Below are 27,405 nucleotides of genomic sequence, written 5' to 3' on the forward strand. Positions count from 1 at the left end.
GTAAAATATTTCAGCTAAGAAAGCCTGGCCTAAAAAATTAAAAACAGACACAAAAATCTTGTTTAAAGACCTCACTGAGTAAACCCTTTGTCTGGTGATAGTAAAAACAACACAGTTCAATAAAACATGTTTTAGTGGCAGCGGAGTCAGACATGATTGACATTATGGTGTCTCTTTAACCCTTAGTAAAAAAAAATAGTCTTGAGGGACCTACGCGATATCTACACAGTCTGATCCAAGCAATTTTTACAAGAAGTCAGTGGTCTAATAACAGGATAGATTGTATGCAGTTAGTTGCCTCATTTTAATAAAATAAAGCATTAATACATATTGAAAAAATGCAGTATTACAAAACATGTACTACTGAATTTACAAGATGGATGCAGTCATTCCTAAAGAGATTAATATTATGACTACATAATATTAACATATTACATCATTTTAATTGACTGTAATATTAAAATTTTTTTTATTCAAATGAATAATATAACTGCTCAAAAAAATTAAGGAAACACTTCGTCACAGTTTAACTTGAATGCCCCTCATACGTGTATGTAGGGTTCAAGTCAAACCAGTGTCCCCCTTAATTTTTTTGTGCAGTATATCTGGATTACTTAAATTATGTTGTCCCTGATAATGAAGAGTGTTATCTTGCAATATAGTCTTTTGCTTGTCTACTTCTGGTTCTACTGCTTGTTCCCTTTAAACTGAGTGAACTTTGCAGTCCACTTCTCACAGAAACTACTAGTCGATTGGAACGCAGCATGGGTTGAGCTTGAGAACTGAAAATGTTCTACAAGTGGCTGTACGCTCTTTTCTCTCAATTCGAGCTCATTACATCCACTATTTAATCTATTACAATTCTCTATCCATCTGTCACCAAAATAAGCTTTTACTGTAAAAAGACAAGAATCCTTTGGTAACAGTAGCACTTGAAATGCTACACTGAGCACAATGCACTTGAAATAACTGCCAAAATAGAAATTACACTGCTCGAGCGAATCGCAGGTCTTAACAGGAAACCTAGTACATTTTGTGGCCATCCACATGATTTAAAAGAAAACATGATTCATCAGACCTAGGCCACCTTTTTTCACTGCTCCAGTGTCCAGTTCTAACGCTGATGTCCCTTTTGTCGGTGGACACACATCAGCATGGGCACCCAGACCAGGCTGTGACTATGCAGACAGTACGCTACAGTAGTTTTCTACCGGATCGGACTATAAGGGGCCAGCTTTCGCACACCACGTACATCAACTAATCATTGGTTCACCGATTTAAGTTGAGATCCCGGCAGACAAGGAACATTCCATTTTTCTGCTTCCATATAGTCCACCCATTTCCAGGCGTCAACAAGCACATGAATGCTATTCACCTTCACATTTCAGTGGCCATAATGTTCTGGCCGATCAGTGTTCATGACAAACATCTTTTTTTAAAAATTAAGAATTGAATTTATTTTAAAAATTCAGTTGCGATAATGTGCCGCTCTCCCCTCTACAAATGGTAACACACTTCAATTTCACTTCATATGAGTGTTCAAGTTCATAAGACTTTGAAGTTGTATCTTGCAGTTCATTCAAACGAGATGAACCTTACAGAGGGCACTTAAAAAGGGACGCCCATGGCAGCCATTTGTCAGGTCACTCCAAACTAAAATAATAAAAAGTGCTGACTTCAAAGGGCCCTTTCAAAACAGGCCTGTTCAAAGAGCGCGACTGCTGGATATTTTGCTCCTAAAAATCTTTGTGCTGTTTTTATGCTAAAAAAACTCCACGTGTAACGGGTCAGTCTACCAATTAACATAGGTTCAACATCAGAAATGTTATTACTCAATTTACATCTAAACTGATTAAAACAGCACTATCTGACTGAAATATGTCATGCAGAAAATAACCTCTTTCAAGTTCTAATGCTACCTTATGCCCTATTCGGATGGGACTAGTTTTACAGGGGGTCGTTAGAGAAATTTCTGTTTCACAGACGTACTTTGTGATTTTAATCCCATCCGAATCTGCCATGTCTGTCTTTCTCTCACACGACCTCTGTAGAAATTCCAGAGCAAATTACCTACTGTTTTTCAGCAAACTCGGAGGTCCTCTGAAAAATCTAATCCTGTACGAATGAGAATGTCTGATTGCCGAAAATGTTTTTTTCCAAAATGCGTTTTCTTTTGGGTTTTGGTTAACGTGAACCACCGTAATCTCTAGTGCGCTGGTATTTCAGTTTGCGCACCAATAATGGATGTAGAATCCACGCATCCTGGACATGTGGTCTTGTGCAACGCCCACATGTAAAACACAGACACTCCTACCTCTGTAATAAACACGAAGATGAAGTCTGAATGTATATATGAATTGACAGACATCGTCTGAAAAAAATTCCAACTGAAACATCGTTTGGAAAACTAGTCTCGTCCGAATAGGGCTTTAGCCAACAACTTGAAAAATAATAAATAAATTTTAAAAAAATAAGATTTGACTCAGTTCAAGATTTGACTCATGGTTCAGTTTTAAGGGAGTATAATGCGGAACCAAAACACCAAACCTGTGTGTGTGGTGTTGTTTTTTTATGCTTTACATTGTATATGTCAAAGGTGTATAAAGCCCTATTCGGACTGGACTAGTTTTCCAAATCACGTTTGAGTTAGAATTTTTTTCAGACGACGTCTGTCATTTAATTTTTACAGAGGTCGTGTGAGATAAATACAGACATGGCAGATTCGGACGGGATTAAAATCACAAAGTACACCTGTGAAACAGAAATTTCTCTAACAACCCCCTGTAAAACTAATCCCATCTGAATAGGGCTTTAGACGTTCTTTGTCTGTGGGAGGAAACCAGGGTACCTGGAGGAAACCCATCCTTGACTTTCGAATGAATCAGACTTTCGAAAAGAAATCAAAAATGGGTTTCTTCCAGGTACCCTGGTTTCCTCCCACAGTGCAAAGTAATTTAGGTTAGGCTAATTGGTGCTCCAAAATTGCCTGTAGTGTGTGAATGAGTGTGTGAGTGAGTGAGTGCATGTGTGCGTGCCCTGCAACAGATTGGTACCCTGTCCAGGGTGTACCCTGCCTCGTGCCCTAAGCCTCCTGAGATAGGCTCCAGGTCCCCACATGCATGAATACAGGATAAAACGGTATAGAAGATGAGTGAGTGAGTGAGTGTTTACCCACCCTCCTGTTTTCGTTTGGGACTAAAGAATGAATAAATTAAAAATGCAAGTATACCAAAGAAAATAGGTATTCTTTTCCTCTTTTTCATTTATCTACAAGTAAGGAAAAAGTGATTCTGAAAGCAGAGTAAGTAGTAAGAACAACACAGGACTACTCGTGTAAGTAGTGCTGTTCAGGGGTGGAAATGAACAGCACTACTTACACGAACAGTGCAAAATGGACTGAACAAAGTGCTTCTGCAGGAAGAAGTGAGCTAAAACTCAGACATTAAAGGATCCGCCAGACTGTGTACAGCTGCTTGGGAATAAAGTCTAAACGAAGGCATTAAACCATATTTAAACTTGCTTCAGGTGTTTCAGGTTAAATAGTGAGAGAAAAAATATAAAGTCCAGATTTCATACTAGATAGAAAAGAGGAAGAAAAAAGGCCAGAAAATAAGTTGCATGTAATTACTAATCACTGCTGACAACCCTGACAACTCCCTGATCATAATGTTGCAAAAGTGTGAAAAAGAATTCTGTCTGCAGTAGTCATGTGCGCTATCCATCAAAACAGAGTGCTGCATCATCATCATAAACAAACACCAGCATGCTCTTAAATGTCAAGCGCTTTTTTGTAATTAACACAGCTCCCTAATTGCAACCTGACGGCGTGACTAATAAAATGCCGCTGACATGCTGAAATGATTCCGAAATAAAATGAAACAAGAGGAAATAACATGACGTGTGAGACATTTAAATGCAAAAAGAGAGCTGTCAGAGGGTGTTGAACAGCAGTCTGCATGTGAGTGAGACAGCCGAGATGAACGAAACTGCACTGCTCAAATCCAGAAAAGAAGCAATTTAGACATGTTGCTGTCAGGTCACGACTTTCAGCTCTCAAATGCAACCACAACCACCTATTTTAAATTTGTGACAGGAAAGAATTATTATTATTATTATTTTAACATAATGCAATTTAAACTGTGATATGTCGCTATTAAATTTACTGTTTTGTATTTAAACAGTAAATTTAATAGCGACATTTATCTAGGCCAAGCATTTATCTAGGCCAAGCATCACAAAATTGAAGGCTGCAGAACATAATTCTTTTTTGATAAATGAGAATTATTAATATACCAGTAATATAGCACTTTTTCCCTTGAGGTAGCTGTGACCATACGTGTCACTCAACAGAGCACATCAATGCAATAGTTTACCGTGTATAGGCAGATTGCTTCTTTTGCACAAACCGAAAACGCAACACAGCATGGCTTACTCCAAATAAAGGGAAGTAGACTGTGAAAACTGAAACTTCAAAGATGAATGAACAGATCAATATCAAGATTATTCTGCCCGCGGGAAGGGTTTAAACTAAATTGGTCTCAATTTTTAGAAATTGTGGCGCTAATAAAAAGCAGCAATGTAAAGCGCCACTATGAGGCAAAACACCGGTCCTTAAAGCAAACATATCCTCAGCAGTTTGAGGTAAGGGCGAGTAAAATACCTGAACTGAGAGCTCAGTAAGGCAGAATCCTTTCACATTCATTTACAGCCCAGCAGCTTGAAGATTATTTAAAGACCCTTGTTTGTATTCCATACAAATACAAGCAAATAAACAAGGCCATTAAAGTTCAAATGAACACATGTTTAATGGAGTTACTAAAAACTGACAAATTTTATTGAAATGCTATGGGAATTATAAATAGCAATTTTTTTTTATGACCGCATGTATAGTGGCCTAAATCCCAGCGATCTAAATCCTAAACATATTTTGACTGGACCTTCTTGAACTTATTTCAGTATTACTGAACTAGGCTAACAGGAAATGGTCTCATTAATATAAGATTTGCCAATATTACATATACTTAAATAACTGAAACTCTACATAAATTCCAGATTGTGTATATTACCTATAACAAACTGCAGCCTTTTGTGAATAAATAATTGCACAGGTCCATATTAAGATTTTGATTTTTATGATGCAATTTACTACTGTGCAACACCATTATTAATGCTGAAATATTAAAATGCTGAAGCAAATAGAATTAGGACATTAGTCATGCATCCCCTCAATTTTAAAGTCGTGCCTTCCATCACATTTGTGTTTGTGTGATAAATTAAAATGTCGTTATAGCAAGAGTACGCAATGGCGAACTGCAGTAACCAATACCAATGATGTAAGACAGTAGCTCTAGGGCACACATAAAACTGGGCATACAGGCAAGACAAATCAAAGCAAGTATAAACAGCGTGATTATGTGGGCAAAATTAACAGGCATGGCAACATGACCATGATCAGTCACAGTTATAATGCAGCAAACAGGCTGTGTGCATGTGTGTGTGTGTGTGTGTGTGTGTCTGTTCATGCATCTGTATAAAAGACGTAGTTTATCATGCTGCCCTTCAATAAAGCAGCCGAGAGAAGCAGATACCTGGATAAAGCGCTGAGTCATGTTGAGTCTGAGGACAGATGGACGCTCCACCCAGGTGTGAAGCCATGTTCCACCCTTCATTAACTCACCACTGAATAAGCTTGTTGACTGAGACGGACATGTACACAGACAATCATCTCCAGTCTAACGATGTCCTCACGTCTTTCCCTTTATCTTCATTTTCCTCTATTGACCAGAAAGAAGGAGCAATTTCATGGCTGACTGAAGCCTATTTATTGCAGATGGCCTGCTGATGCAACAACAGCTTGTTTTGCAAGAGATGTAAAGATGCACAAGCATGTGTTAGAGATGCACCTTGATTAGATTAGGTATCAGAAACTGACGCCCATCATCATCATCATCAGATTTGTCACTGCACAAACTAGGGGGACTAATTCAAAGCTAGTGCTATGGCCTACAGATGATAAATACAAAACACTTGGGATGTGTTTGCACTAAAATTTAATAACATGTTTAAATGTACAACTGAATCAAATAATAAGCAATTTTCAGATCGGTATTGATATGCATGCAATAAACATTAACATGTAAATAAGTAATTTCTTCCTACTGCCTGGAGGCTGACCTTGTGTTTGATCAAACATTCTGTCAGAGCGCGCGCGCACACACACACACACACACACACACACACACACACACACACACACACACACAACTGGGAGTAGTTCTTGACAAATACTCTGTGATCCTTACACTGCTCACCCAACCCAGTCAGGAAGGTTTTATCCATAGAACATAAGGCGTATCATTTTTTTTTTTCTGTCCACAGTGGCCGCTCAGATATTTGATTAGCATCTCAACATGCCAAGACTGGACTACTGCGACTTCTTTCCCTGAGTGCCATCAGACCGCTGACGCTGAAGCTCACCAGGTTGTCCCGTGCCACAGCGGCACTTCCTTCACTGACTTCCTGTCAGTATACATGGAGGTACTTCCAGAAAACTCAAATCACTGGCTGGTTTCTTCACTTTTCAACTGAGCAGTAATACAGAAATCCCTGGCTTTTGATGCTGTATTAGCTGTTATTAATTGCTCTTTAACCCTTGGCTTTATCATTTTCATACAGTCTCGCTTGTTTTTACTAGCATGAGGATATAGTTTTCAGAGACCACAAAACACTTTTCCAAGTTGCTGTGAGTAAGGACATCTGCCAAATACTAAAATGCACATCTTTTCCATGGTGAAAAGACTGGAATTGAATTTACAACAAATACATTCAGTTTTGGACATGATGATGTTTGTGTATGTGTATATATAAAGTTATTGATTCTGTGAAAGCTATGGTTTGTGCACAACAAGTGCTTTAGTTTTTAAAGATGGAATTCCACTTTTACTGATAGTCAAGGTTTTATCTTAACAGAGAAGGAAAAATGTTATCAGGTTATCATCTATAGTCACAATATGGCAAAAACGTTCCAGGTTACGCTGTTATTCACTTTTAACAATATTGCACTGTTTACCACTAGTGCTAACAGACTAGTTAGAAAAGCTAATTGATCATTGGTAAGCTTTTTGTTTGTTTGTTTGTGTGTGTGTGTGTGTGTGTGTGTGTGTGTGTGTGTGTGTTTGTGTGGTGAGAAACAGTCAGAATGAAGAATAACCAGAAAACACACAAGTGTTTTCTAGTTTCACGCTTCAGCAGCGAGGGCCAATATGGAGTTGATGTCTGATTTTGTTTGGCGGAGTCCAAAAGATCACAAGAGACAGGCAGCTTAGGCAAGCGTGCAGCTGGAGATGCCAATTAACTGAGCAGTGCAGCGTAAAACAACAGGTGAATTAGCAGAGTTCCACCAGCGTTTCCCCCCCAAATCATCATCAGCCAACTGCAGCTGTGCACTGAAGCACACACGTGCAAAATGAGCACGCCATATTAAAAAGCTTTTTTGTGACATTATAACAACTAAACAAAAAGTACATGATGCTATTGAGAAGCACCAAATAATCTTAATATGATCAAAGTAAATATATGTGGTCTTATTGTTGTGTTGTGATGTCTGAAACCACAGATGCAATTTATGAGAACTAACAAACAGTTTCCAGCACCCAAAGAGAGGTACAACAGAAAATCCCTTCACCTTACTGCTGGTAGGTCACAGATTTGCATAGGGGGCATATAATTGGATCCACCCTGCTCTCTGGGCAAGAGAGATGACATTATTCCTGTCAAATAGAGCAGCGTTTCTTAAATTTGGGGGGGGCGGGGTTGGGGTCACAGTAGGGCAGCAGTGATTGCCCATGGCTTTGGCAGAGTGCAGGTTGTGGCGATACCAAGTGGGGACAAAAAGTAAATGTGCCCAGACATATGTGGAATGTGGCATGTACAAGGTTATTACAGCGGAAAAAATACCAGAGGTCTTCAGAATCTGGCTGTCAATAGTTTTTTTTTGTCTACATAATGATCTGGTAACAAGATCGCAAACACAGGGTGTAAACTTAATGGCGGTGATGATGTCATTTTGCCATCATGCCTTGAGCAGTCGCTGCAATCCCCTGTTAATTTCAGAAATCACGGAAGCAATAATTTTGTCATGCCCTTTAATATTGGTGCCTTGGTGCCCTTTTTTAAAAAAAACAAAAACTAAATTTTGGCAAATCAAATCACCAACCACTAATTCCGGCTTCCCGGTTGGCATGCTTTCAGCCTGCCGCAACGTGCCGATAGCTCTTCCTACATACACTTATTCGGCACAAGGCCAAATCCACATGTTGCCAGTCTGTGTATGATGCCATACAATGGCAACTAGGCAATGAAGGTAAAAAGCTAGTAAAGCCGAATTGCTAAAATCCGCAGCTAAATGCAGGGAGCTTTTCAGCTTTTCCAGTAAAAAAAAAAATTAAATAAAATAAAATAAATACCAGATATGAGAATTTTTTTTATATTTGATACATCACACTGGACTGCCATGTTTTCAACAATTGCAAGTTGCAGCTCGGCCAATGCACGACAGAGGAGAATTGTTAAGTTAAATGCACTCCAGTTACCTGAAAATTTCAATACCAGTAAGTTACTTGAGCCAAACAAAATGTCTTACTGCATAAGATGTGGAAAAATCTGATTTTACCCATTTCTCTTAATTTCTTACAAAATACAAATTGTTCTCAACAAAATAGAATGTTGCTTGCTGATTTCATGTATTTACAATGCATTACGTTCCATAATCTAGATAATTACAAGCAAGGTTATAAGTCAGTGTTTCCCACACTAAAAAGTATACAGTATTTGGGCGAGCCGCCAAAGTATGTTTGCTGATCCTTTTTAAAAATCTGTGTGGGAGAAGGATGCCATCCCCAATCGGTTAATTATTAGCGGACAGTACACCGCTCTCGCACTAGCACAATAAACAGGTACATGAGCACTGGATGCTAGCTGCCGTAATAGGAACTGACGGGCACATGCTCTGCAGAGAAACACAGTTTTAAACCGGTGAACGGGTTCTTGTTTATAAAACACAGGAAGATTAATTACCCTTAAAACTCAAGCAGCAAGGATCCATGCGACAACACTCAATGACTCAATCATCAGTCAATGACTGATTTAAAAAAGATTTTTTAAAAATATATATTTTTTAAAAAATTATACAAAACTCCTGTTAGTGTGTGTTGACAGGGGAGGGCTTCAGAAATCACGCTGTGCATTTGGGTTTTTAAATATGTCATGTAGAAAGAAGTTATTACTTTTAGAATGTTTGGAGTACAATCATTGTACTGCTACTGGAATATGGGAATGATGTCGCAAAAAAAAGTGTGGTACTCACAAAAAGTGCATATTATTATTACTACTATTATCATTATCATCATTACTAGTCACGGAAACAACCGAAAAGAACCATTACAACACAAGATCTTATAAATCTGTGGTAGTTCTTTGCTTATTTGACCCAAAATTAAACTAAATTAAAAAATGAAATAAAATTCAGTTTATCATACTGCCTATGCTGTGCTGAAAAAAGTGATCCCTCACTCTATACTGCACAATCCTGACCCGACATACTGTATATAAACACACACACAGTACATACACACCACACATATACATACATGTATGTATGTATGTATGTATGTATGTGGGCTGTGCGATTAATTAAAAATCGTGATGTGAATATGCATGATTTCTAAATCGCCTTTTAACATGATTTTTTGCGCGATCCCGACTTTTCCCGCAGTATGCTATTTAAACCAATCATAACGCAGCAGAAAACAGGAGACTAAACTTAATGACTGCTAGCTGCTAGAAAGCTTTACAATACACACAAACAAACACACACGCAGTGGCAAAAAGAATTTATACACTTCAGGAAAAGAAAAATTGTATTTATGATGTATATTACATTAATAGTGTGTGTGTGTGTGTGTGTGTGTATTGTACAAATGTCATAAATGTTTGTTAAACGTGCACTTAATGACTGTCCAGGCTTTTTTAATGAAAATGCATTAGGGTACAAAATGTTATATAAAATCTTATAAAATGCTGATCAGGGCACTGACTTACAAAGGTGAGAACTGCTAGAAAAGTAGGGAGATCTCAGAGATATTGTATAAGAACTTCTGGTCCTGCCGTTCACTCCAGAACACTGTTTAAAGATTGATAATTTAACATCCCCCAAAAAAATTTATAAATAAAAACATCTATACTACCTCCGGCAAGCAAACTTATTAATGAACCGGCTACCTGGTGAGAGTTGATTACTCCCCCTTACATGAATATCAAATGATGATACCAGATGTTTTACACTACAAATTTACAGCCAGAGGCTTGTGGACACCTGACCATCACACCCATGTATGGTTCTTACCCAAACTACTATCAGGATAGAGGCACACAATCATACAGGATGTAAGGATGAGAATCACCAGTCAGCAACCGATACGATACCACCATGCCCTGATGCCGATTTGATTAAAACTGCGATTCAAGTGGCGCAGTGGTACAGTACACACCCTATCATCTGGAGATCACTAGTTCGATTCCTGGGTGGGGTTGGACCCTTTTGCAGCTAGAGGGAGCTGATTAACTGAGCTCTCTCAGCGGGGTGGGCACTTAGCGCTTTCACATCAATCACGGCCAATCATAGGCATCTATGAGCTCACGCAAGCGGAAGATGCGGATAATGCTGTCCTCTGAGTGTGTTGCGCTGGCCCCAACGGTGCGTGAGCGAGCAGCTTGCAGGTGGCCGGCTGGCATCACATGGTTTAGAAGAAACACGTGATAGACTTCGGCTTTCCCTGACTGATTGGTAGTAGCCTTAATGTGGAAGCTATAAATTTCATGATTTTATAAATATTTCAATTTAAAATTTTCCCCAAATGTTACAATTTTAAACATTGTAATGCAAGTGGAATAATTAATTAAAATTAGACTGTTCCTATTTATATTTATATATATATATATATATATATATATATATTTATTTATTTTTTTTTTTAATTAGTTTTCTTGCTTAAAAGCCAAGTTTAGCAAACAATATAAACTAGCACCACAAATATCTGTCATCTGCCATTATTATTGTTTCTAAACCATTGCAAATAAGTCACTTCTACCATAAAGAATCATTGACGTTTGCCATCTTAAATGCCTCCAAAGTCACAAAACTCAAGTAGGGCTGCAACTAACGATTATTTTGATAATCGATTAGTTGGGCGATTATATTTTCGATTAATCGATTAATCGGATAAAACCTAACCGCTTCTTTCATTAGATATTTCGCTTATAACTATTTTAAAAAAACATAAATCAGGGTATTATTTATGTATAAAAATAAACTTTAAAAAATGCAAAAGCCACATATAGAGTTAATAATGTTTAATTTGGACATTTTAAACCTTAAATGAAATGTAGTATATAATATATACAGTATATATATATATATATATATATATATATATAGTTAAAAAATACACTGATATATTCAGTTGATAAGACAAACAGCTAAAATAATGTAATTTTGTATAATAAAATGATGTATGCACAAGTAAAACCACAGTAAATTACAAGTTAACTTTGTAGTGGACTATAAAAAAAACTGTATAAATGCAAAAAGCTAATAGTCACAAATGTACTATTATTTGCATTCGCTGAAAATCACAACAATCACTAAATGTAATATTCTACTGTTATTTACACCGTGTAAATTAAGCTGATCTAAAATAGCGCCATGTAACTAATCACTATTGCTCGTGAGGTGATTGCGCAATGTAATGCTCGCGAGTAGCGCGTGAACAGATCTAGCGCGCGACTGTCCCGAAGTTAGCAAACAGTTGAAACTAAAAGCACTTAAACTATACAACTTTTACACGATGGAGATACAGTTTTTACTGACTCTGCTGACGTTTCGCTATCCGTAACACCAACACGTTTTCTCTTTAAGTGTTCGTGCATGACATGCCATGTAAGCTCGGTCTTGCATAGCGTGCAGGTTACCGTCTTCTTAGAGGCGTTTAATGTAAATCACTCCCGGACCCTGGAGGACTCGGGGCGCGCGCTTTTTCCTGCCGGCGCTTCTGTAACCTCCATCGCGCGAGCGGCTGTGTGTATTTGTGCATCTTGGGGTCGCGCTTCTCAGTAACGTGCGCAGCCCAACTAATCGATAACGGCATTCGTTGACAACGAATTTCATTATCGATAATTATCGATTTTATCGATTAGTTGTTGCAGCCCTAAACTCAAGTTGACGGTAAGTGCAGGGCCTGTTTGGCTGCAAGAATGCGGGTGCATGCAACTTCTAACACGCAATTTTTGACTAATTTGTGATCACAGTGGTTTGAGTCTGGTATAAGCGCGTAGAACAAGTGGATTTGAAAGTTTGGGGAAAAAAGGCAGATCAGGAGCTTTTTACACACACAACTCTTGATAATATAACACAATAAGCATGCAATGCTTGCTCGGTACAGAAACATTAATATATGAGGCTGATCAGCTGATCACCGGTCACGGCCAATCAAACTGAAAACCAGCCAATTCTGGTCACTGGCTGATCGACCGGTTCATCTCTATTACAAATGTAAAAAAAATTTTTTTTAAAGATTTTGGAATCAGTGTGATGATATGAGCATCACGAGTCATAACTGAATCAACCATCTCCCTCCCTTGTCTATATATTGTAACGTTACAATTTCAACCAAAACTTGTTTGAGCATGACAATGCTCCTGTGCATAAAGTGAGCTCCATAAGGTTTGAGTGCAAGAACTTGAGCGACCTTGACAAAGCTACGACAGACAGAGAAACGCAGACTGCACACCAGGACTCCTCACACAGACAGCACATGACGCGAGTAACGCTTTGGCTGAACAAGCACAAGCCACTTGTCAAAGATCTAGTGAAAGCATCCTCAGAAAAGTGGAGGTTATTCAAACAGCAAAAAGAGACCTTGGATCTTCTGTGGGATGTTTAACAAGCACATAAGAGCATTACATGTCTACAAACGTTTGGCCATATAGTGCATTTCTATTTTATTTTACTCATTAGCCTATTATTGTCCATGCTAATTGACTTTTCCAATTAGCGTTATGATTCCACACCTCGCCAAACCCACCCTCTCTACTGCTACAAAAATGAGTTTTGTATAAATTTTTTATTTTTTTTTTTATTTCAATTCTACACTATTTCTCCCGAAACTCTGCCATTTTCCAGATGTATCCCTGGAGGAGGACAGAATCTTTGAGGTGAGTAGTTGTGTTTGCAACAGTGGTTTTGATTTTTTTTTTCCTGGAGTGTGCCATTTCTCTGGAAGTTTGCAGTGAAATTCTTGTCCCCTGGCTGGATTTATGTCTAACAGCCAGGTGTAATATGAGCTATGAGCTGAAAAATCTCGCAGAGACCACAGAGAGGACTGGACAAAGAGACGTCTAATCCATGTAGGCTTTTTGACTTTTACTGCCAATTTATTATATTTCTACTATCTTGCACCCTCAGGGTATCCAACCCAAATTAAAAGCTGTTAGCAAACACCTTCATAAAGCCATGCGAAGAACAAAGTACATACAAGTTATTGACTGCGCAAGACAACTACATGTCTGAAGGGAAAAGTGGAAAATTGTTCAGGGATCAGGGTGCAAGGTTGGTGTAGATTGTAAATCTATGGAAGAGCTGTTTTCAACCATTATAATCTGGTTGTGTAATCATTAGAGCTGTGAATCAGGGGTTGACATTTGATTGGATTTTTTTTCGGACATTGTGATTTTTGATTCAATAGCACTAATATGTTTGCCTGATTTGTTTCAAGCAGTTAATAAACATTGAAATGCTGTGAAATTTGTGTTGTTGGTTGTTTAAATGTCATGTGTTGTACAAATGATAATTTATCTTTTTTTTTTTTTTTTAAATACTGGCAATCATCTGCTCCACACTCTAATCTGGTAGGGTCCAGTAATGCACCAAGCGCCCATAAACTCAAAGCAGAAAAAGCAATAATCTCACAACATGCATATTTTAAAGATGATGGAAGTAGTTTGTATTTTCAAAAAAAAAATTTTTTTAATGTATGGTATATTTAAGGAATTTCTCAATTAGATTAGATTGACTGAATTGCATAATTGATTAAACTGCATGATCAATTTTATTGTACTGTAACATTATTGTACTAATCGTAATATACACATAACGTGTCAATCACATTTACATGGACAATATTTATTTTATTCCAAAATCATTCTGATTGGAGATTCCAACGTAACTGGGTTTATATGCAAAATATTTCATCAGCATATAACTTTTTTGATATGTGCAAAGTAGATCTTACAACACCGAAGCCTTTAATCTGCTGCAAATAGAACCGAAGATTAGATGCTTTAGTATGTATGATGTGGTGAGCCTATCTGTGCCCCTTCCTCAGCCATAGACCCGATTGATGACAGTAAAGAAAGGCAGGAGAGAGTTTTTAAGAAGGAAGCAACAATTCTCTCCAGGAAGCTCGTCACATCACCTAACGTAGTGTGTCGAAAGGTTTACACCCCCGCTCTCATTCAGATTGAATATTAATTTTGGTCAGGCCAGATTGGGTCAGACTGTTCAGACTGAGATCGAGGTGTTTACACCATGCATTTTTATTCCAATTATTAGTGGAAAGGTTTATATAAACAAATCTATTGTGATCCAGAGCTATCGGTCAAGTGCAGATCATTCGCAGTAACGGCGCAGGCTCTCCAAGAAAGAATACAAACGAGATGTACTGATTGGGACCTTTAGTGTTCAATTACATTAGATGAATAAGCAATAAAATGCTGACATCATGTCCACGATACACAGTAACATTTCTGCATGGCAAACAATCGTCGTTGTAGTTAAGCCTCTACTTCTTTTCTATGAAGTATGCCTCCTGAACAGAAACAAGATGAAAAGAAAACAAATCAGAAATAAGAAAATTTACAGGGAGCGAAATTTGGAAGCAATATCGTGAGACACAACAGCTGAAGATACTGTCATTGGTTAAAAAGGCAGAGCTGCAGAGATTCAAGCAATTCTCACGAGCTGTGCTACCTGCTGCCAGCTATCGAGAACACCAGGAAGTGTGCCAAAGCACAATCAAAATGAAAAAGGCATTCATTAACATGTGTCTGTCTAATCCACAAATGAGCACTGATGTAGATGTGAATGCATGTACGTGTCTGTATTTCTTATATATATATATATATTACACACACACACACACACACACACACACACACACACACACACACACATACATACATACACACACGCGTACATACATATATATGCTTTCCAAAAAAAAACAGAAATTTGCAGCATAAGAGCTAGAGATATTTGCAAATCACTTTTTATCTCTTTAGTACTGGTCAACCTCGTGGGAGGTCAGAACAATGCTGAAGCGGCTATTTTTTAGCTCCTCGTGTTTGATTCACTGCTCCTTGGAAAGGATGCACTCAACCAGACATAATACGCAATCTGCCGAGGTGCCAGGGATCAGTGGAGCTTAAGGCAATCTTGGGACTGCTGCAGAAAGCTTTGCGTTACAGGATAAAGGAGTAATTTTGAGACATGAGAGTTAAAGTTGTCGAATGTCTTAAGCCAAGCTCATACTAAAGGCCATGTTGTTCAATTCTGATGTTTTTTTTTTTGTTGTCAGATCAGATTCACAACACATAAAAATTCACATTGTCATTTGTAATTATGAAATCAACGAACACATCTGTAACGGCACGCATGCGCACACCCATACACCTTCACATTTTGTCATTTCCTTCGAAATTATCTCAAACATTGCTCTGTTCCTATAAGTTACCTTCAGGTTTGCTTGGACAGACTCATTGCCCCAGGTATCCACCAAACCACTGATGGTCCTTTCTCTCTATTGACAAATCTGAGCTGAAAAAACTTCAGGATTTGTGCGTTCAGACAGCCCTTTAAAAAAATAAATATATAAATATACACGTCACGTTTGGGTACAAAATTCGATCTGAGTCACTTTAGCCTGGGAGGATATTCATAGAACAGACAGGATTACCCATACTTCTTTACGTCAGCTCGAGTTCTAGATCACTTACATTACCACTGCAATGTGATACAGTAGCATAGCCACACTACTGACATAAATAGGCTCTTAGTCTGTGTGAAAGAATGCTACCCAATTTATTAAAACTCGGAATAATCTGGGAATCAGGGAAACATCAGAAACAACTGCATCACCACAAAACTTACTATTGTTGTTTTTTTGCAGTTGTGCAAAAATCTCTCAACACAGCTCCTGGACAGGTTTAGGGAAAATCGTGTCGGCACTGGAGGCTGACTGGAGGGGCTCCAAATTCAGAGGAAACAGAACAAGACACTGGGCAGGAGACAGGAACAGAGAGAGCGCGTCATACTGTATGAGTCAATGAATGTCCTGCTATGTGTTGGCAGCTGAGGTGCCATTGCAAGATGGCACTTGCAACCGACACTACCACCCCCGGGGTTCCTAATATACAACCAGACAGTGTCTCGGTCTAAAATGACTAATAACGACTGTACTTGGACAGGTGACGTGACTGAAATCAGCCCAGCCTGATTATTGTAAGTAGATTTGTTAAAAATTATGTTTTAACAAAATCACATGCTAAACATGCACAGAAAGGACAGGAGAATGTTTGGCCATCTCTGAGCTTCTGTACCACCTCAGGAGTAAAGTTGCCGTGCTGAGATACAAGAGTCAAGCTCCCAGCACCAGTCCCAGTGTGTGTGAACGCACCAGTACGTGCAGTAGACAGTTCTGTAAATTCAGTGAAACTCATGTGAGAACGAATGGCTCTTTGCCCAGGTGGTACACATATCTAGTAAATCAGAATACGTTACACATGTCAATAGAAAATACAAAATAATAAATATACAAATAATAATGTGCTAAAGGAAGGCAGGCCGTTTTTTTTCTTTCCCTCCAATAAAAGCGCCAGTTTGGGCAAATCTGCCTCTTTATATATTTAAGTGATTAAACTGCCTTAAAGGCAACCTAAACACTTTGTGAATCGATATTATGAGTCACCATAAATTTAAGGCTTGATATTCTCCTAGGCAGTGTACTGAGGAAATGTCAGGCTTAATTTGAAATGTCGACATTTAATTTGAGGGACATGTTTAATTTTAAAGGCATTGAGGATGAAGTTAACTTCATCACACTAAAGCTTATTTCTAGTTTAGTTTATAAGCAAAGTGGTGCTTCAAATGCAAACTCTGATATAAAACAAAAGAAATTTGAAATGTAGACTATTATAGATGCTTAAAATTATTTTTTAGGAAGAGTGAGCATAAAAGCTAGTTACTTGAACCATTTATATATATATATATATATATATATATATATATATATATATATATATATATATTTTTTTTTTTTTTTTTTTAAGTTGTGTGTAAATGACTCCTGCAGATCTGATTCTTTTTCTTACTCTTTTTTTTTTTTTTTTTACTACACAGTGCTTTTTTGTTTGATTGACCTCAGTCATTATAGCATGTAAGGTATGCTCAATATGAAAACATTTTCCTTTTAAAGAAACTTCTAGGTGACCTGGACGGACATATGAGATGGTGATAGAATTAACCCTCGGTTAGACCTTGGGGCGCTGGCAGAGGAATAAAAAAAATATTTGCAAAAGAATAAAAATTTGCAAATCTGGAAGTGTAAAGCTTTAGTGGTGTCAGACAAAATGCAATGGTTATACTTCATGCCACAGATAACTGGATTGAAGCAGCAAATATAAAACACAGCCCTGACATGCTAACAATGAGAGTGGGCAGATGAGGGGCTAATGTGCACAAGAATTAAATGATTGTTATTAAAGAGCATTTCACCATGACTGGGGCACGGCTGAGAAAAGGAGTGCATCCACATACACAAACAGTCGTGCAAACGCACACACAGCTGCAGACTCAGTGACGCTTATGCAGACCCTTCCACAATCATCTTAAACATCATGACGTTCACCAAATCTGTGTAAGTAAATCCACAGAACAAACAAAGCAGAAATGTAGATGGCAATGTAAAACTTTCTTGCATCTATACAACAATAAAATGGTGCTGCAAACATATGCATCTTACAACTAAGCACGACAATAACTGGTCAGTTCCTCGTAATATAAAAACAACAAATAACCGCATGGAGCCAGGCTAATAGTTTGATGTTCTCCGGACTGACGTGCGCTTCATGCTCAGTAACCACACAAGTGCTTCCTAATAACACAGTGGTGTTGTGGAGAAGCAAAAACTCCAATGACAGGTTTTAAACTGCCAGAGAGCCAACACGAGTAAGGTCCATAAACCCTCAACTGTGTGCTTAGACAGCATCATGCCCGAGGTTCAAATGATGAAATATAAACGTTGCCTACTGCAATATTTTAGATGCAAAACTTACTCAGTGTCACCTTAACATGCCCTGTTCACAGTACAGACATAAAAGTCATGAAAGGCACTACTTGCTAATCAATCGCATGCCTAAGTTCTTTATCCAGTAACATAATTTGAAAATAAATAAATAAATAAATAAAAAACACAACTGCTTAGATAAAAAGTGTGATGATTTGACAGTGTGTCAGAGTGCACCAGCCTGTGCCTCGTCTCTCCTCATTAGCACAAAACTGCAGCCCCGATTTCACTGCCACACTTTACCGAACCACTCCGCTATACAAGCTCCAATTATGGAGCTCACCCAAAGTGTATCCAAACACAGCTGGCACAGAAATGTCAAAACCTCATAAAGGATGCTAATAGCTGAATATATAATCAGCTGTGAAGCAGAAAATCACTTTTCACAACTCCAAAAGGGAAAAAGAGTGCACCGTGCATCATACATACATGTACAACTATACATTTATCAAATTTTCATCATTCCCCATCCAGACCTGAGCAACACAAATTTTTTTTTCTACTTGTGAATAACCAATGACTTCCAGAACCAACAGGCAAAAAAAAAAAAAAAAAAGACGACAGGAAAACCAGCATTTCCACTGTTTGTAAAAAGTAAAGGAGGATAAAATAATATCAGCTATGCAGTTGGGAACTGTATGCTGTCAGCAGCGATTACAAAAACTCAGCTCAATGTTATAAGTAACAGTACAGTTTTAGATGTAATGCTTTAATGTCCCCATGGCTGACATTTTCACCAGTGATCTGCCGCTCAAAGCTTTAAGCCCTGACTAAAATAAACCCAGTGCATTTCATCACGGTCTAATTTTCAACTAAGGATTAACAGGTAATTAATGTTAACTATATAATTGTATACTGTTATTCAATTCAGATGTGCCTTGATGTATTTTACTTCCCATGAATAACTTGAAAACATTCTTCATGAATATTTCCCAGTGTGCGCCAGGTAATAACAGAGTTCAATACGCTTGCATGACCATCAGACATTGCGGATTCATATGCTGACTGGCTCATCTCCCGTTTACTGAAACAAAGAAAGCTTTTGTATTATAGCATATCCACAAAGTCAAACTGGAAAGCTTTTATGCAAAATGTCTAAAGCTTCTAGTAATGTAATGTAATATAATTAGAGTAAGATCATATGAGAAAGTTTAAAATGTTTACATCACACAAGCTTATCTCCATCTTTCAACCCCCTCCTACAAACTCGTCTAGGGCACCTTTAGCAGGTAACCTGTGCTACCAATGACACTACTTTAAACAAACCCTTTTACACTTCTTAACTGATAAACCTCCCATTCCGACACTACACATTAGCAGTGCACTCAGGAGCTGCATATCCAGCGACTAACATCTTTAGCAGTAAAGGGAAAACAAAAAAGTGCAGTGCAATCACAGCATCATTCAGCCCCCAAGACTTTACAGGTGAGTACAGCTTTACTGTTTAAACATCAAACTTCAACACAAATGAAGGTCAGCTTAAATGCCAACTGAAAAGGCTAACATTTTAACGATCAACATTTTACAATTAAACGTTTAATGATTTAAAAACACTGTTAGTAGTCCTGACAAATATTTTTTTACAATTTCTCTTTGAGATTAATAACTCTGATTGCACTCTGTCAATCCAACTAATAGAAGTGGTATTAAAAACTCTATAGGTCAGAAAATGCTTATTGTTACTTACTGTGTAAGACTGTCTTAAACAGTATTTTTTTTTTACTTTTCTGCAGAACTTATGTGAGGGGACTGGTGCTTTGATAAAAAGAAAATCATACTTAAGAAACACATCAAGTCTAAAGTGTTCACAACAGCATTGGGCTACAGATGGGCTACAGATACCACGGCCTAATACAGTTTGCGCATGATGAGTTTGTGACAAACATCAGTCCTTCTATTCTACACACTATTTGTTTATTATTATTATTATTATTATTCTCAGGTTACTGCCATATTCATCATATTATTCATCATTCAGCAGACGACAAATTTCTATATCAAAACCACTTACACTGATTTCCCTTACCCACATGAAAAAAAAAAAGAGATGATCACAAGTAAAGAGACCTAACGGCTAAGTTCACCTTATAAACCAAATCAATTGAATTCAAGTTCAATTCTGATTCTTTCTTTCTTCTTTTTTTTTGGATTTGCATGAGTTCACATTCATAATTACAGACTGCCGTATCTGTCTATAATGTGAATGTACCTGTCCTCTGAAACAGCATACACGTGCACATTCATACATCTTTGCCTTGTCTTTGAGATTTTAGCAAAAATACGTAAAAGCAAAAAATGCTCTGAAGGATGACAGGCAGTTAATCAGCTGTATTTGTTAAGGTCCAGCAGAAGGAAGAAAGCCAGATGCCTTGCTTCAGCTGTTTCAGCAGCTACTGCTAGCATTGCTATGAAATCCCAGCACTGCCGGTGCTGACTGATGACGTCAGCATGTCATGCTTTTTGCGCAGAGGCTTTGAATTTTCTTATTCGAGTCACATGACCACATACTGTTTATATCCAATCTACGATCTATATCGACATCCGAAAGTTATTCAGATCTGATATGCAAAACATCAGATTTATGCATTCAGACATGTATTAAAAAAAATCTGATCTATGTCACATTAGTATAAAAAAATCTGATTTGATTAACTTCAAGCTGGTAATGTGAACGGAGCCTTTAACATAAATGAATTAAACTGGATGAATTGTATTTTATTTTCACTTCTAACAGTTCTAACATACAGATTTGTCATTTTTTTAACCAATCTAATGTAACTAATCTAATTTGTTTTGCGCTTATATAGTATCCTGGCACAAATCTGATAAATGTAGGTCACTTCAGCTTTTACATTTTAAGTCCCTGTGACATGTCTTGTGAGCTGTGATTCAATTGTGTTTGCTTATTTCCAAGTACAAAAATCTCTGAAACTTTAAAATCTCTGCAAGATTCCTATACGAGGCCATGTACTGTATATAGATAGATAGACAGATAGAGTAAAATAAATTTGTCATATATGAAATTAGCATAAATATATATAAAAACACAGATGATGGGGCTTTAATGACAGATTGGATTAGATTTATCCGAGCATTATTTACACTGTAACACTTGGATAAATTGAAATCTGTATCCTTGAATGGATTTTTTTTGTCAAACTCATTCTCCAGGATGAAGCTTCATTCATTATTGTAGAAATGGATTAAGTCGCCATTTAGGTAACCTGAACATGGAAATGGAGCTGATGTAGAATTCAACTCAAATAACCGGTTCTCTCTAAACTGAAAGACTTTCATAATTGATTGCTTTAACTTCTACACATTAACTGATTGAATCTTGACATACACACTTATACCCCCTTAACTCAGGATCGATGTTCATTGCAATTAGTACTCATTGATTAAAGTGTCGTACGTCAGTAAGAAAATAACAATGCTCCTGTTACTGCAGAGAGTCAAGTGCACCAGGGTGAACATCTAAACCCTGTATTATTATTATTATCATTATTATTATTATTATGGTATTATAGGAGAGTCGTGTGCTTGTTAGTTTAGATGTACAATTTTGACATTAAGAATCAGTTCAGCTCCTCTTCATGAAGATTTTAGCCGAACTGAGAATGAATGCGAAAGCGAAATTTCGGGTTGATTTTCGCACCCTCAGGCTGTTAGCAGTCTCCTCGGTGTGGACGACGAAGATTAAAACCCACCTCCGGATCTGTTCCGCCTGTTTAGCGCAAAGTCACTGATTAATCTGGATGAATCTCGATCTGAACAAACTGTACGAGATCAGGACTAGCGAGGTTTATTCCAACATCAGCCTTACAGTTTACTGGGTGTGTTGATCGCCATTTAATATTAGCGGTTGGGTTGTGGCAAAAATAATAATAAAAAAATAAAATAAATATAAAAACAAATGTGCATTTTAGATTTACCAATTCACCACAGACAGACGTTCACATACATATGAACAGTTCTTACCTCCTGTTTTTTCCCCGAACCGTTTTAGAGAAGCCGGAGTCCCAAACCGTCAGATTAAATCAACAAGCGCGTACTCCGAGGCTCGGTGATAAAGTTTGTGCACTGTTTCCCGTCAGCACCAGCTCGCCCGCTTTGCTAACACTTGCTATCGTCATGAGTCGCACAGTTCGTCATGTAACGTGAGCTCACGTCTCTACGCGCGTCCGACGGCAAGACTAAAGACGCCGAAATCCGCTCCTCACGCGTTCCTTGCCTCCAACGAAACAACCCAAGCGCCGTTACACAGCCCTCACTGACAGTGCGCTGTTTAAGACCCGAACTAAAGTTCTCCTCTTCTTCTCTCTCCCAGCGCCATCTTTCCCGCGGGGCACGCCGGGTAATCCTGAGGAATCCCCACGCAGCGCGCGCGGCCTGACGTTATCCAGTCGAGCGGAGAGCAGGTGGGACTAAGGATATGGGCCGCGTCCCAAACCGCGTCCTACACTACTTCTACTATTACTACTACTACTACTACTACACGGGTTGCGATAACACTGAAGGGGTAGTGATGCTACAACCACTTTAGTGCTGTGGCACGCGGTTTGAGATGCTGCCTTGATGCAGATTTGACGTTTAAACACTTAAATGCTGGCTTTTGCAATGAAAACTAATCCGCTAAATAGTTTATACTTTGAGGGTTTAAGTAGGAACGAATCGTGTCATAGAAATCTTGATGTTTGCTACTGAGGAAGTTAATGGCAGCTTAGTAACTGCAACTACTATTCCTATCGATGTAACATTACCTGCCTCTATAATCAGGACCAATCCTGATCCAAAAACAGAACAAGTGGACCTCCATTTATATTTAGGCATTTGGTTACACCCTTATCCAGGGCGAGTTACAAAAGTGCTTTGAAGCTTATGTCATTGTATACATCCATACATTGCTTACTAAGTTACTAAGTACCATAGTTGGGAAATGTGTGGTTTTTTTTTGTTTGTTTGTTTTTGTGGATTAACCTAAATATCTAAGAAACAGGTATGTCTTTTGTCTGAAACGGCAATTAATCTAATCTACACATCTCTGGGTGAAAACCGGAGTACCCCAGTGAAGACCCACTAATCACAGGGAGCACACATACATGTACACAATCTATTATAGAGGAAGGTAATGTTAAATCGAATAGGAATAGTAGTTGTTGGCTATTAGAAACTGCGGTTAATTTCCTCAGTCCCACTCAAGATTTGTATTTTTTTCTTTAGATTTTTCCCAGATTTTTCTCAAATCTGAGCTCACAGACGCCCCTGATTGGTTGAAGAGTCGTGATTAATGTGGGAGCACTAAGTACCTCTCATCCCTCCCCTCTGAAAGAGGGCTCGCCCAATCAACTCTCTCTAGACCTCCGGCTGCGAGAGGTTACAGCATCGAACACGCGATCTCCAGATGATAAGGCGTTTGTGTGCCACTCGGAGGCCCCCCCATCAAGATTTCTATGACATGATTTCTATGACATCCTACTTAAACCCCAGTGGCATAGTGGTTAGCACTATTGTAGTACACCTTTATGGTCAAGGGTTCAATTCCCACTTTGGTCCTGTGTTCTTGGAGTTTGCATGTTCTCTCCGTTGATCGCCATTTATTATTAGCGGTTGGATTATGGCAAAAAATAATAATAAAAGTAAAATAAATATAAAAACAAATATGCATTTTAGATTTACCAATTCACCACAGACAGACGTGGACATACATATGAATAGTTCTTACCTCTCGTTTTTTTTTTTCCAAACCGCTTTGGAGAAGCCGGAATCCCAAACCGTCAAATCAACAAGTTAAATCAACAAGCACGTACTCCGAGGCTTGGTGATAAAGTTTGTGCACTGTTTCCCTTCAGAGTTTGCATGTTCTCTTCATGCTTGGTGGGTTTCTTCCTGCAGATTATTATTTTGCGGATGGAGTTCCCGAATTGTCCATACAGTAGTGTGTGATGGATTGGCACCCTGTCCTGGGTGTTCGCCACTGTGCCACCCACTTACGAAATAAGGTTGATTGAAAACTTGAGATGTAAGGATAATCCTTCAGTTAGGTGTGCTCAAGTCCAGTTGGTTAATAGAACAGGATTGGACCTGGTTATAGAGGAAGATAATGTTGAATCGATGAATAGTAGTAGACATGTAATCACTGTTTTAGACTATGAGAAACTGCTTCCTCAGTCCCCAAGTCTCCTGGGATAGGCTCCAGGGCTCTGAGACCCTGTACAGGATATGCAATATAGAAGATGAAGACGATGAAGAATCTTATTTAAGTTAAATGCCCTGCAAAAGACTATTGTGATGTTTAAGTGTTCCTGCCTGACCCTATTTTTTTCAGGAATGGGTTCTCTGAATATGAATATGACGAAATGAAGACTACAGAAGATATACATTGGTGTTCTTTGGTAATTCCTGTGTGTAAAAATATAACATGTAAAAATAAGAATCTACAATAGCAGGCACTCTGAGCAGAGTAATTTACATGGCCACATGTTGGCATCAATACTGTGTAGAAGAGACTACAGTTTCTCATAGGAAGAACACCAGCACCAGATGGCAGTCATGGGTTCTGTTGATCTTAAGTGACAAGAGAGGCCATGAGGAATGCAAGACTTGCAGATCAATTATGCAATCAGTAAGTTTTTTTTCTCTCTTTTGGCCAAAAGTTACTGTGAATCACTGTCTCAGCTGTTAGACTCTTGGCCCACATTTCCCTCACCACAGCCCTGAAAGAGGAAACAGCTTTGGAAACAGAACTTTAGAAAACAACACCAACCATGTCTGGGAAAGCTCAACTTTTATAAATCCTGGTTCAGAAAAATTTTTCACATAGTTTTTCTTACATGTTTTTTCCTCTTCTGTGTTTCAGAGGCACTTATAACAATTTATTACATATCCCTGCTGAATGTTCAAATCTGATTGGTCAAAAGGTGATGATTAACTTTTTTTTCAGTCTAATATGACTTAATAGTAGTTTTGACTGTAAATTAAATTTTAAATGATTACAAGTGGTTAGCACTGTGGCCTCACACCACAGGGTTTGATTCCGTCTCTGGGTATGTGTTCATGGAGCTTGTGCGTTCTCCCCATGCTTGGTGGCGTTCCCAACATTACATTACATGTAGTGTGTGAATAAGCGTGTATGTGCCGGTGCCATGCGATGGATTGTCAAGAATCAAAGATTAAAGAAAGCATAATAAGTCAAGTAAATAAACCTAGTGATAGCAACAATTAACTAACATGGACTTGAACAGCAGACACTCCACTTAATCAAAGATTATTAACAAGCAGTAAACAAGCGCTGTTAATTAACAGATAAATGTTGATATAGTCGACCTTTCTGTAATGAGACATTTATGTGTTATTTATGCTACTTATTACTTATTACATGTTAGTAGTTTGTAACTGTCAGTAAACTATCCATCATAAGGACATTCGAGTTTCTACCATGAAAAGTTTTTTTATGTTTTATGTGTGTGACTTTGAGAATTGTAAAAAAATAAAAATAAAAAAAAAGAATTGGCAAAATGGTGCATGAGAGACAGACTAGTTGTTGGAAATCAGCTTTGAGTTGGAAGCATCACACCTCCCCATAGTGAATTATTTTTATATAACAGCACAATTCGTTGTTTTGTTTCTTATGTAATATGTAATTAGAGTAATGTATGCAGGAATTTCAGGCTTATTATAAAACTTATACGCTGAGGATTCTCTATGACAATGTTAGGCCATTCAAATGCCATTTTCTGAGACTTGGGTGATCACTAGGCCCTACTTATGTTAAAGGCCCTACTTCTGACAGCTAGTGCCAGAAGGTGGCTTACTACTGTTGCACTGTCCTGTCACAGAGAGACAACTGACCTCAGAACAGCATGTGGTGAACACATGGCCCTAGAAAAGGTCATGGTTTGCTGACCTCAAACCTGCTGCTTTGAGGCATGACAGGGAGCCGGTCAGTGGTGAAACGTTATTTGCATTTCATTCAAAACTGGAAAATGTATCAGGAAAATCAGGTCAGCACCTGCCACCTGCCAACATGGATTTACTGGAGTCAACGCTTCTTACTGTGCAAACATTTCATTTAAACTCAGATCAGACACCATGAAAACAGGTTGTCTGGGCATTAAAGTTATGAGTTTCTGGTGTTTTGGTGTTTTGGAATTTTGTCCCAGTCTTGCCTGATATAGATTTTCAGCTCTTGAAGAGTTCCTGGTCGTCTTTGATGTATTTTTCATACAATGATGCACCAAATGTTCTCTATAGGTGAAAGATCTTGACTACAAGCAAGCCAATTGAGCACCCTGACCCTTCTACTATGAAGCCATGCTGTTGTAATAGCTGCAGCACGTGGGTTTGCATTCCTGCTGATATATACAAGGCCTTCTGGACATATGTTGCTCTAAAAGCTTTATATACCTTTCAGCATTCATAGTGCCTACCAAAACATGCAAACTCCCCATACTGTATGCACTACTGCACCCCTCATGCCATTAGAGATGCTGGCTTTTGAACTGAACACTGATAACATGCTGGAAGGTCTCCCTCCTCTTTAGCCAAGAGGACACAATGTCCATGATTTCCAACAAGAATGTCGAATTTGGACTCGATCGACCATAGAACACTTTTCCACTTTAAACAGATAATTTAAAGTGAGCTTTGGCCCACAGGAGACAACAGCGCTTCTGCACCACGTTCACATAAGTCTTTTTGCATGATAGAGCTTTAGTTGGCATCAGCAGATAGTGTTTACCTGCAGTGATTTCTGGAAGTATTCCTGGGTCCATTTAGTAATGTCAATGGCACAATCATCCAGATGAGTGATGCAGTGTTGTCTGAGGGCCCGAAGACCACGGGCATCCAACAAAGATCTTCTGTCTTAGGCACAGAGATTTCTCCAGTTTCCCTGAATCTTTTGATGGTGTTAGCACTGTAGATGGTGAAAAAAACATTTGCCGTTTGA

At 38.3% G+C, this 27,405-nt stretch overlaps 1 protein-coding gene across 2 annotated transcripts in view; it reads right to left on the reverse strand.

Annotated features, from left to right (window-relative positions):
* Nucleotides 1–22,806, reverse strand: part of tjap1 (tight junction associated protein 1 (peripheral)) — a 66,042-nt gene extending 43,236 nt beyond the window's left edge. For both annotated transcript variants that reach the window (XM_053501676.1, XM_053501675.1), the window contains exon 1: nt 22,437–22,806. The gene's annotated coding sequence lies outside the window, so the exon portion shown is untranslated. The remainder of the gene's footprint in view (nt 1–22,436) is intronic.
* Between the last annotated feature and the right edge of the window lie 4,599 nt (nt 22,807–27,405).

This window comes from Clarias gariepinus, chromosome 8 (assembly GCF_024256425.1).
Source record: "Clarias gariepinus isolate MV-2021 ecotype Netherlands chromosome 8, CGAR_prim_01v2, whole genome shotgun sequence".
Taxonomy (NCBI): Eukaryota; Metazoa; Chordata; class Actinopteri; order Siluriformes; family Clariidae; genus Clarias; species Clarias gariepinus.